Genomic DNA, 12992 nt, shown 5'->3' on the forward strand with positions numbered 1-12992 from the left:
CCTCCTTCACCCTGCCTTTAAAAATCCTTTGCTGAAACCCATGGAGGAGTTTAGATCACTAGCTGCCCTGGACTCCTTGCTTGGCACCCTGCAATAAACACAGCACTTTCCTTCACACAACCTGGTGTCAGTAGATTGGCTTTACTGAGCAGGCAAGCAGACCTAAATCTGGTTCAGTAATAAAACAAAATGGATTTAACTGGATCATGACATGAAAACTACAAATGTTGTATCACTTGTCAGAAAAATTCACTATTGCCTTCAAATGCTTTTGGTTTGTATATTTTCTGTACATAAATAAATTCTGAAAATTAAATCTGAATAATTTCAATTTTGTAAATTTTTAAAAATAAATTTATTTGTTTATTACTTTTGGCTGTGTTGGGTCTTCGTTGCTGCACGCGGGCTTTCTCTAGTTGCGGTGAGCGGGGGCTACTCTTCGTTGCGGTGCGCGGGCTTCTCATTGCAGTGGCTTCTCTTGTTGCGGATCATGGGCTCTAGGCGCACGGGCTTCAGTAGTTGTGGCTCGCGAGCTCTAAAGTGCAGCCTCAGTAGTTGTGGTGCATGGGCTTAGTTGCTCCGTGGCCTGTGGGATCTTCCCGGACCAGGGCTCAAACCCGTGTTCCCTGCATTGGCAGGCGAATTCTTAACCACTGCGCTACCAGGGAAGCCCCAATTTTGTAAATTTTGAAACTGAAACCGAGCAGGACCCTGTGGGACCCTCTCAGGTACAAATCCTTTGTGTGTCCTCCATTTCTCGTTTGTAGGAAATAGGCTTCATTCAGCCTCCTAGACTTTCCCTTAGTTCCAAAGAGCAGATTCAAACAGTTGCTAATCGGGGAAAGTGAGGGAATGCAGAAACAAAGGAGGAGCAATCAAGAAACAGTAGTGCAGCTATTAAAGCAGGGTCCTGGTTCCTCCTCAAGGGATATACATAACAGTATCTTTGAATTCTTCTGCAGTAACTAAGGCCTCCACCCAGGTGCAAGATGGTAACTATACATGCTGAGACTCCAGACTGGTTGAAACCAGAAAGCTGATGATTGACAATCCTGTAACACCCCCTATTACCTCACCACCAACCAATCAGAAAACAGTTACACACCCTCCAGCCCTCACCCCAAATTTTGCCTATAAAATCTTCTCCCTGAAAACCACTGGGGAGTTCGGATTTTTTGAGTGTGAGCCACTGGTTCTCCTTGCTTGGCCACGCAATAAACCTTTTGTAACAGGGAAGAGCAAATTCTGACTCCGTGTTGGTTCTGTTTCTTTTACTTTAACCTTTGCTTTTCGTTGCTTTTGTTATTATAATCACTGTCTATAGCCATAAGCATACATAATGGCCTGCCACAGGGAACCCTGTCCCTCTGCCTGACTGTTAAACTAAAAGGCCTTTGTTCAGCTCACAGAGAGACATTCTGACCCTGCCCACCTGCGAATGGCTGCAGAAAAGAAGAAATTAATACATCCCCTCCCAAATGAGGGCCAAGTGAGGAGATATTTTGCAAGATAAATGGCCTTTTTACTTTACTTCCTCACCTCCTCCCCCTCTCTGTTCTATAAAAGAAACGGGCATCCAGACCCCAGTAAGATGGTTTTTTGGGTACACTAGTTCACCATCTTCTCGGTCTGCTGGCTTTCTGAATAAAGTCGCTATTCCTTGCCTCAACACCTCGTCTCCCAATTTATTGGTCTGTCGTGTGGTGACCAGAGTGAACTTGGACTCAGTAACACTTTCTCTGACCCAAACTGTGGCATTTCAGTTTGTTTGGCCTCACTGCGTGTCAGGCACACAAACTAGTGTTCGGTAATAAAACTTCATTGGGTAAGAGAAATACTGAGTACTGACCCCCAAAAGGCTAATATATACCAATAAGGAAATTGTGAGTTTACATTCAGCCCTAGATCTACAAAAAGGAAAACATTTCACTTTTAAATAATGAAAAAGTTATTCAAATACATAGAAACAAACTCTCATCTTAGGCTTCACTTTTCTAACTCTATAAACTGAAGCTACTACAATTTAAATATCAAGTTTTTTTTAACAGCTATAATGAGTACAATTTACACGCTATGTAACTGACCACTTAAAGCATACAATTCAATGGCTTTTAGTATATTCACAGAGTTATGCATCCATCACCATAATCAATTTTAGAATATTTCCAATACTCCAAAAAGAAACCCAGCACCGCTTAGCCATCATCCCCAATCCCAACATTTCTCTCCTCCCCTGGCAGCCCTAGGCTACTACTAATCTACTTTCTGCCTCTGTGGGTTTGCTTATTCCATTTCATATAAATGGAATTATATGATAAGCAGTTTTTGTGACTTCCTTCTTTTCCTTAGCATAATGTCTTCAAGGTTCAAATGTGTTATAGCATGTATCAGTATGGATTCTTTTTATTGCATTGCATTGATATGCCACATTATATTTATCTATTCATCAGCTGATGGACATTTGGGTTGTTTCCACTTTTTGGCTATTTATGAGTAATGCTGCTATGAATATTCATGTACCTAATTTTAAACTTAAGTAATTCTTGCTTTAGGGCTTAGATGCATCCAAGGAAAGTGAGTATTAAACAATATTTTCTTTATCAGTGATTGCCACTCATAAATCATCTTTTCCCAAGGAAAATATTCCCTAACAGCCTGATTTAAAGGCATCAAGAAAGTCCCTCCGAAAACTGTTTGATCCTTTAACAGATTCAAACACACACATATTTATTGCATGGCTACCGGATGCAACATACCGTTTATGATGGATTGATAAATTTGAAATATTAAACATTTTTTTTCCCTGTATTTCTTTGCACTTCTTGCTCTTCTCCCTCATTCAGGCATTCATTGCCTTGGGGAATGGATACCTCAGAGAAGAGGAGAGAACAAAGTAATTGGCTTTGGGCTTTTGAATCTCAAAAGCCATGCAACAAATTTGGGAACATAGGTGATGAATTAGATCAAAGCTTCCTCCCAAGAAGATTAGGTTCTTTGGAATTGAGGACGAGGGAGTGTATGAGGAAAAATGAGCCCAGGAGGGGAACATGGAGAATTATCCATGAAGGTTCATGAGATCAGAGAGCAAAGTGAAGGCATGCCTCACTTCTTAGGTAGTGCCCACTAGAGGTACCATGATCTCAGAGAAGAAATGTCCATGTGGTGTGCCTAGGCAGAGAGAATCTAGACAGTCTCCCAGAGGCTCAGCTTCCTCTTCTGTGAAGGGAGAAGGCTGAAATTATGAAGTCTGCTGAGAGTGGCTCTGGGATAGCACAGGGTTTTAGCTTCACAGAGTGATTCAAGGCTGAGGAAACGCAGAAATTCTGTGCATTCAGCAGAAATACGGAGCATAACAAGGAACATCCCTGGACCTGACTTGGAACAAGGGTTGAGGTGGCAATGACCCATGTGGACCAGTGACCAAGGTCCAGAGTAGATTTCAGAGACTTTAGCAGATACCAGTGTGGCTAAGTGACAACCAAAGACCAGACTCTTCCCCGTCTTAATCCCATGCCCCAGGAATGCTGTCAAAATCCTCATTCCCTGGATCACAAGATTTTATCCCTTTTCTGGAGATGGCCTATCTGTTTCCTCTGGCCGCTCCAAATTTTGCTACCTTCATGTCCTTGCATCTGACCTCACCTTGAGAGGGAAAGGGAGGGAGAAGGGTGCAACCATTAAAAGAATGACAGAGCTATTGAGAAAAACAGGATACAGCAAAAACTGGTTAGAACCAACTAGGCCCAAGATGGCAGAAGATGTGACTTCCAGTAGCTTTTGAGCCTCATTATATGCTCACTGTAATACATTAGCATGCTAAATGACACACCCACCAGAGTCATGACAGTTCTGAGGCTGACCATAAGAGGCAAAAAAGTGGGCAGTGGCCCAATTATTTGAGGGAAGGGGTGGAAATCCCCACCCCTTCCCTCAAATAATTAGGATATTCCTCCCTCTCGTTAGCATATGAAATTACCCAGCTCGTAAAAACTAACAACCCCATATCCCAGGGCTGCTCTCGCCTTCTGAGACAGACCACATTCTGCCTATGGAATGTGTATCTCTCTAAATAAACTTGCTTCCACTTTGCTTTGGCTTGCTCTTGAATTCTTTCCTGGGCAAAGCCAAGGACCCTCACATGGCACCCATTCTAGGGGCTCACCCAAGACCAGGGACATGACCGTTCTCTTGCTCCCCTTGTCCTGCAACATACTCACCCTCCTCCCTACTATATTAGGTCCTCCTATAACACACACCCCATACTTGGAATTATTTAATGCCTGTTTAATGCCTGTAATCTTTAATTGACTATAAGGACCATGAGGGAAGGTAGCATATCTGTCTTATTTACTCAGCACTTAGCACAATGTCTGATATGATACATAACAAGCTGTCAATTAATGGTTGAATAACTTTTTCCTACAGGAACACACAAATGTACAGAATATACATAGAAGGGTGTTGATTGCAGCACTGTTGGTAACAATATAGATTCAAACTAAATGTCTATCAATAGGGAAGGAATGAAGTAAATTAGAGTAATTAGAGTTCCTCTGTAATATGGAATAATTTGCCTAAGCAAAAATAATCAGAAAGAAAAAAAAACCTTACAATTTATTTCAAAGTCAAGTTAGATATTATTCCTGAATTTTGTACTGCCTTAGATAATCAATGCCATCACCATCCTCCCCATATCACAAAGACAACTGACTTGACACTCTCCTTTGAAAAACACAAGTTCAAAACTTGAAATTCTGTATACTCTCATGAGTTCTTACAAGGGTCCCCATGATTTAGGAAGATTGTAAGCATTTATCAGGATAGCCATTGGTTATCACCAATGATTGTCACCATCATCATCACTGACATTTACTGAATGCTTACTATGTGTCAGGCACCCATGCAAACACCTGCTACATGTTATCTCATTTTGAATCCGCATAACCACCCTTATTTTTATACCACTTTACAGATTAGGCTCAGGGACTGTGGCAGAGAGACCATAAAATAATTCAATGATTCTACCTCCTGGTGTTCACACATTTGTGTAATCTCCTCCCCTGAGTGTGGGAGGGACCTGTCACTTGGCTCTAACAGAACATGGCAAATGTGGTGGGGTGTCACTGCCGTGATTACCTCATGTCACATAAGACAAGTCTGTTTTAGCAGGCTGCACTCAGAGACTCTCCCTGCAGGTTTGATGAGGTAAGCAGCCATATGGGAGAAGCTCATGTGGCAAAGAATTTCGGAAAGCCTCTAGAACCTGAGGGCAGTTGACAAGCACCAAAAAGTGGGGGACTTCAGTCATATATTCAGTCATACAGCCTCAAGGAAATGAATTCTGACAACAACCTGAATGAATTTGGAAGCAGATTCTTCCCCAGTAAGCTTCCAAATAAAATCCAGCCTGGCAGATACCTTGTGGCAGCTTCGTGAGACCCTGAACAGAGAGGATCCAACTAAGCCACGCTCAGACTCCTAACATCATGAGGGACTAAACGTGTGTGGTTTTAAGCCACTAAGTTTGCGGTAATTTGTTATGCAGCAATAGGAAATAAATACAGAGAGGTTAAGTTTCTTACCTTAGACCCCACATAAGTTGTGGGACTGGCTATCCTACTTGGGTCTGTCGACTCCCATGTTCGTCAGGGCCAAGCCCTGCCCTGCTCCATCTACGTGGTGCTTTCAAGATTGTTTCAGATCCAAGAATGGGATCATCAGAAAATCTACAAACAACAAATGCTAGAGAGGGTGTGGAGAAAAGGGAACCCTCTTACACTGTTGGTGGGAATGTAAATTGATACAGCTACTATGGAGAACAGTATGGAGGTTCCTTAAAAAACTACAAATAGAACTACCATACATACGACCCAGCAACCCCACAACTGGGCATATACCCTGAGAAAACCATAATTCAAAAAGAGTCATGTACCATAATGTTCATTGCAGCTCTATTTACAATAGCCCGGACATGGAAGCAACCTAAGTGTCCAGCGACAGATGAATGGATAAAGAAGATGTGGCACATATATACAATGGAATATTACTCAGCCAAAAAAAGAAACGAAATTGAGTTATTTGTAGTAAGGTGGATGGACCTAGAGTCTGTCATACAGAGTGAAGTAAGTGAGAAAAATAAATACCGTATGCCAACACATATATATGGAATTAAAAAAAAAAAAAAGGTTCTGAAGAACCTAGGGGCAGGACAGGAATAAAGATGCAGACGAAGAGAATGGACTTGAGAACACGGGGAGGGGGAAGGGTAAGCTGGGATGAAGTGAGAAAGTGGCATGGACATATATACACTACTAAATGTAAAACAGATAGCTAGTGGGAAGCAGCCACATAGCACAGGGAGATCCGCTCAGTGCTTTCTGACCACTTAGAGGGGTGGGATAGGGAAGGTGGGAGGGAGATGCCAGAGGGAGGGGATATGCGGATATATGTATACGTATAGCTGATTCACTTTGTTATACAGCAGAAACTAACACAACATTGTAAAGCAATTATACTCCAATAAAGATGTTAAAAAAAAAGTTGTATCACCTTTGGACATCATCTAGAAGTCATTCTTCTTCACCATTTGAATAAAGGTCACCTTTGTATTCCATGAGAAAATAAAAATGTAATATTTAAAATAAAATAGATAACCAACACAGGGAAAAAAAAAAAGATTGTTTCAGATCCAAGCTTGCACTCCAACACATGACTCAGCTGAGTTCCTCTAATCACTCAGACCAAAGGACCTTCCCTGTCTTGGATCACCTAGCAGACCTCACTACCTTCTCATGCAGGCTACAGCTGCGTGATGGAGCAATGATAATACGGGCCCATCTTGGGCCCTGTTTGATAAGTGTCAGTGATTAGTGGCCCTGGAAGGACTTCCTAGAGACATGGGCTCCCATGCACATTCCCTTGGTCCCACAGTGGGGCTGGATGTGGGGATGCTTAGTTAGTTACTCAGTGAACTGGACGGCAGCAGGCATACTGTGGCACTTTGCTTTTGATGATTTGCTGCTCAGTGGCATTAGTATGATACCTATCAGTGTACTCCTAATCAGAACAATCACCTAGTCTTGAGCTCCCAGAATTCCCTATCAATTTATGAGAAAGGATTATGGCATTTAGATATGGTACTGTGTGCACTTCTATTATTGCCTGGTGAAAGCATTTGTAAACTACATGAATCAGGTTACTACTACACTAAACAATGTACCTAAGAAACAAATGAAACTCTCTCTCGTATATCATGAGCCATAAAACTATAGCAGTTCAACCATCCAACATCACATCAGTAACTAGAATTTACAAATTTCTTCTTTACACTAAGCTTTCATGAAAATATTTTCCTTATTTCAATATATCCTCCTATAAAGGTAGATGGAAAAAATCAATATGCAGGGATGCAAAAAGAAAAGGGAAATAATACACATCTTGTATTGTCATGAGTCTTGTTACAGTTGGAAGCATTTAAAGAAGCAAATGTTTAAAATAATGACATTATGTAAGTGCATAGTTTATAGCTTGTTTACACATTCACCAGTTTAACTCACATTTGTCATATATCCACCAAGAACAGAGGCCTACTATGTACCTGGAAAGAATTCAAAAGAAAAAGAAATATGGTCTCTGCTTCCAGAGGCTTTCTAACTATATGGATCTGAAAATAACCACATGGGCTAATTCAAGCACAGAGAGCCACAGAGGCAATATCTTGCCATTCTTTTACATGTATTTCACCAGCACACATGAACATAGAGAAAAGCTTGGAAGTACATCACAATGTTAATCGTGGCTATCTTTAGGTGGTGAGATTTTATATAATCTTTAAAAATTACATTTATTTCCTAAATAAAATAGCCCTTAAAAATAAAAATAATCATGCATAGCTATTAAAGATCTTTTAAACCACTAGGTCTAGGGAATTCCCTGGTGGTCCAGTGGTTAGGACTCAGCGCTTTCACTGACGTGGTTCAATCCCTGGTCTGGGAACTAAGATCCGACAAGCCTCAAGGCCAAAAAAAAAAAAAAAAAATTAACCACTAGGTCTAACGTTAACTAAACAAATCCTCCAAAACAATGATGCATATCCATTCCTCTCTGAGCAAAGAACCATTTAGGGGAAAAGAAAGAATATTAACAGTCTCATATTCTTTTTTTAAAAAAAGATGTCTTGGGAATTCCCTGGAGGTCCAGTGGTTAGGACTTCGCACTCTCACTGCCAAGGGGAAAAAAAACAAAAAAACAAAACCAATAAAGTAGACCAAAAAAAATGTCTTTTAAAGTTGAGTGATACATACAATAGTGCTTAAGTGTTCTTTCATTAATCCCCCCAGTAGAGGGGAATAAGTTCAGGCTTATTTTTTGTTTTTGCTTTGACTAAAATGTCAAAAACTTTATAGAAGTGCATGTTCTGAAAGATCTGATTGTAACACAGCACCTTTGAATCAGTTTGCAGGATATGAGCCCCCAGAAGGCCGGAGGAAGGGGTTCAAGGGATTGGGAGTTAAGGAAATATCTGGCAGAAGTCAGCCACATATTTAGGGCACACACTGTAACCCCATTAGATACTGGGAAGAAGTGGCAGTATATTGAGCACGAAAGCAAAATACTCTGTAAATGATTTTCTTGGCTGCCTGTGTATTAAATGGCTAGAAGGGGATGTTCTCACTGCGACTCCCCAGAGAAACAGAAGGGGCGGGGCCACTGATCTATCTTCCTGAGCACTCTCCCGACACTGTCACAGGCCACTCACACTCATGCTGGACACTCCATCCTGGGTCCACTTCTGGACAGCACAGAGGGCTTTTTCACTGTGGGTGGCGGGTGAAGTGAGAAAGGCTCTTTATATGTTGACTTTGATATGTGAGTTCTCTATTCTTCAAATGAAATCTCTTAGCAAGTGGTGAAGCCCAAAGGGCTGAGTTTGCTATACACCTCATTCTGAATCCACATAACCACCCTGTGAAATAGGTTATTTTTATACCAACTTTACAGATTAGGCTCAGGGACTGTGGCAGAGAGACCATAAAATAACTCAATGATTCTGCCTCCTGGTGTTCACACATTTGTGTAATCTCCTCCCCTGAGTGTGGGAGGGACCTGTCACTTGACTCTGACAGAACATGGCAAACGTGGTGGGGTGTCACTGCCGTGATTACATGTCACATAAGACAAGTCTGTTTTAGCAGGCTGCACTCAGAGACTCTCCCTGCAAGTGTGGTGAGATAAGCAGCCTCATCAAACCTGCGAGGAGACACAGTCCATGCACTGCTGCATACTCCACAGGGCGGGGGGGATCACGGCTAACATCATCTTCATCACTGGAGACCTGGTTCCTGCCATAGGGCTCAGCACAAAACAGGGGCTCAACAGGTAGTTGGGAAATGAGGCAATGAAGGAGTGAAAAAATGCCAACTTTCCTTCGGTCACTTTGAAAATCTCTCACCTGGGTTAACATCAGTAGCCTCCTGATCTTGTCCTTTATACTTTCACTCCTCTATAATCCATTCTCCACACAAGAGCCAGGATGATCTTTTAAACAACAAATCAGGTTCTAAAATTAGATCATGGTGATTGTTGCACAACTCCGTAAATGTTAGAAACCACTGAACTGCACATTGAATTCAAATGGATGAATCTTAAGAGTACGTAAATTATATCTCAATTAGATTGTTTAAAAATTGTCATTTCCTTAAAACCTTTCACTTGTTCCCATTTCACTTAGTCACTCAGAATTCACCAGGTTACTTACAATGACCTACAGAATCCTACCTATCCCATGGGCTCTGCCACCCTCTCCATTCTCAGCTCTCATCACCGCTTGCCTCCCACTAGTCCCTGAATCTGCCCATCTTGTTCCTGCCTTAAGGTCTCGCACTTGCTCTTAGCTTTGTCTGATACTCTTCTTCATCATATTGTGAGCGATGCCTCTTACCGTTCAGGTTGTCCCATGTTAGCACATGCTATTGTCAATCACCACTCTACAACTCCACCACCCCTCACACTTTCTATCATATTACTATTTATAGCACTTCTCACTCTTTGAAAAAAATTTTTTTAATTGTTTTCCTTATTGGAATATACACTCTTTGAGAGTGGAGAATCTTGTTGCTTACCTCTGAAGAACATGACTGAAACACACAGTAGGCACTAACAAATACAAGTTAAATGTTGATTGCCTGGTTCCTGCATAGACAGTTTATTCTGCCAAGGCTGTCGGGGAAAAAACTAGTATTTACCTTAGTGTATCTTTCTAAGAAAAAAAGATGTTTTAAAAAATGCATTGCTTTGGAACGATTTGTTATTTTTTACATAGCATGGCAAAATTAGCAAGCTTCTAATTTCAGTGAACAGATTAAAATAATGTTAATATTCCACTATACAAGACGTATTACAACACTGTGAAATTTTCAAACATATACACCCCTATGGGGCGGGGGGGTGGCAGCAGATCTTCCATCCAGACCATTATTAAGTGGCATTTGCAGACTTAAAAGCATTTGGATATTTACAAAAACATCTAGATCATAAGAGTTTCCTCATTCTACTTTCCTTGATTGTTTAGAACTCTTAGAAAGCCAAGGTAATATTTGTAAAAAATATACTTAAGAAAAGTTTTCCTTTTAATACTACACTCCTGTTAATTATAATTTCAATGATATAGTTCAATCATAGCCACATGCTCTAAACTACTTTTAATAACATCTAATTCACACAAGACTTTGCTGCTTCAAAGTGCTTAAACATTGTCTCATTTGACCTTTGCAACAGCCTATGGGTTATAGCATTAGCACTTTTGTGAAGAAGGAAAAGTTCAAAGAGTTAGAGACACTTGCCCAAGGTACCACCACTCATAAGGAGGGATTCTCCCCAAGTGTTTTTCTGACAAATCGCTTGCCCTTTCCTCTTAAGGCCTCATCTCGGAAATCATCACTGTTCTCCTTACAAATTATACAACAAGAAGTGATAGCAATCTAAAGTACTCCAGGGAATTAAGAACTGGGAATAGTAAATAATGCAACTATGAACACTGGGGTGCACATATCTTTTCGAAGCAACCTAAGTGTCCATCGACAGATGAATGGATAAAGATGGAATATACAATGAATGATGAATGGATATACAATGCAATACTACTCAGTCATTAAAAAGAAGGAAATTTTGCCATTTGCAACGACATGGATGGGCTTGGAGGGCATTATGCTAAGTGAAACAAGTCAGACAGAAAAAGACAAATAGTTTATGATATCACTTGTATGTGTAATCTAAGAAATACAACAAACTAGTAAATATAACAACAAAAAAAGCAGACTCAGAGATACAGAGAACAAACTAGTGGTTACCAGTAGGGAGAGGGAAGGGGGGAGGGCAATATAAGGGTAGGGGAGTAAGAGTTACAAACAATTAGGTATAAAATAAGCTATAACGATATATTATACAACACAGGGAAGATAGCCAATATTTCATAACTATAAATGGGATATAACCTTTAAAAATTGTGAATCACTATATTGTATACCTGTAACTCATAAAATATTGTACAGCAACTCTACTTCAAATAAAAAAATCTCAAAGGCATTATAATGAGTGAAACATAAAAAAGAACTGTAAATAGAATTAAGTGATTGGCATTCAATCAAAAATTACTTCATTTTGATAATCTATATATTCCTGAAAAGTCATCAATTTGGCCTTTAGCATCACAAATTATACACAATCTAATCTGTGTTTGTTGTGGCAATATTGACTTATGGAAATATCTTTGTTTTTGGTATTTTTAAAGACTGGTTTCCCATAGTTTTTATCAATACAAACTACAGGTTCAACTTTTAAAGCTTTTCAGAAGGAAATCAGTGTTTTAATAAGTAACACTGTGTATCAGGAAATATCCTTATACTAGCATTTAAGAAGTGCTTGCTTACATCCAGAGTTTTAAAAAATCATTAGCATGGGAGGTTTTTAAGATTTTACATTCTACGTGGAACCTCACTGACATTAAATGATTGACACCCTTTTCTAAATCTACGGGATGCCTGATACTGATTTCTGTTTCAATTGTTAAGATGCATTAGTTAATCAGAGGTCTCTGATAAATCTATCCAACTAATCTTCAAGGATTTCTCCTTAAGCTCTATATACTTAGCATTCCCACACAGCCCCACACAGCTTTTCCAAGGCAATTCTAAAAACCAGTATATCGGGCTTCCCTGGTGGCGCAATGGTTAAGAATCCACCTGCCAATGCAGGGGACACGGGTTTGAGCCCTGGTCCGGGAAGATGCCACGGAGCAACTAAGCCCGTGCACCACAACTACTGAACCCGTGTGCCGCAACTACTGAAGCCCGTGCGCCTAGAGGCCATGTTCCGCAACAAGAGAAGCCACTGCAATGAGAAGCCCGCGCACCACAAGGAAGAGTAGCCCCCGCTCTGCGCAACTAGAGAAAGCCTGAGCGTAGCAACGAAGACCCAACGCAGCCAAAAATAAAATTAAACCCAGCATATCCTTACATAAATATCTAAGCACTTAATCTCTAGAGACACCACTTGGGCTGCTATTCCAGCTAATAAGATTAATAATTTTTTTTTTTAGTTTTATTTATTTGGGGCTGCATTGGGTCTTCGTTGCTGCACGCGGGCTTTCTCTAGTTGCAGTGAGTGGGGGCTACTCTTTGTTGCGGTGCACGGGCATCTAACTGCGGTGGCTTCTCTTGTTGCAGAGCACGGGCTCTAGGTGCATGGGCTTCAGTAGTTGTGGCACACGGGCTCAGTAGCTGTGGTGCACGGGCTTATTTGCTCTGCGGCTTATTTGCTCCGTGGGATCTTCCCGGACCAGGGCTTGAACCCGTGTCCCCTGCATTGGCAGGCAGATTCTTAACCACTGTGCCACCAAGGAAGCCCAGATTAATAAATTTTGATATATCAATACTTTAGGGAAAACTAACAATCTGTTCTTGAGAGAGTTCTGTTGATTGCTTGGGATGAGAAAA

The sequence above is a fragment of the Orcinus orca genome, chromosome 3 (genome assembly GCF_937001465.1).
Source record: "Orcinus orca chromosome 3, mOrcOrc1.1, whole genome shotgun sequence".
Classification (NCBI taxonomy): domain Eukaryota; kingdom Metazoa; phylum Chordata; class Mammalia; order Artiodactyla; family Delphinidae; genus Orcinus; species Orcinus orca.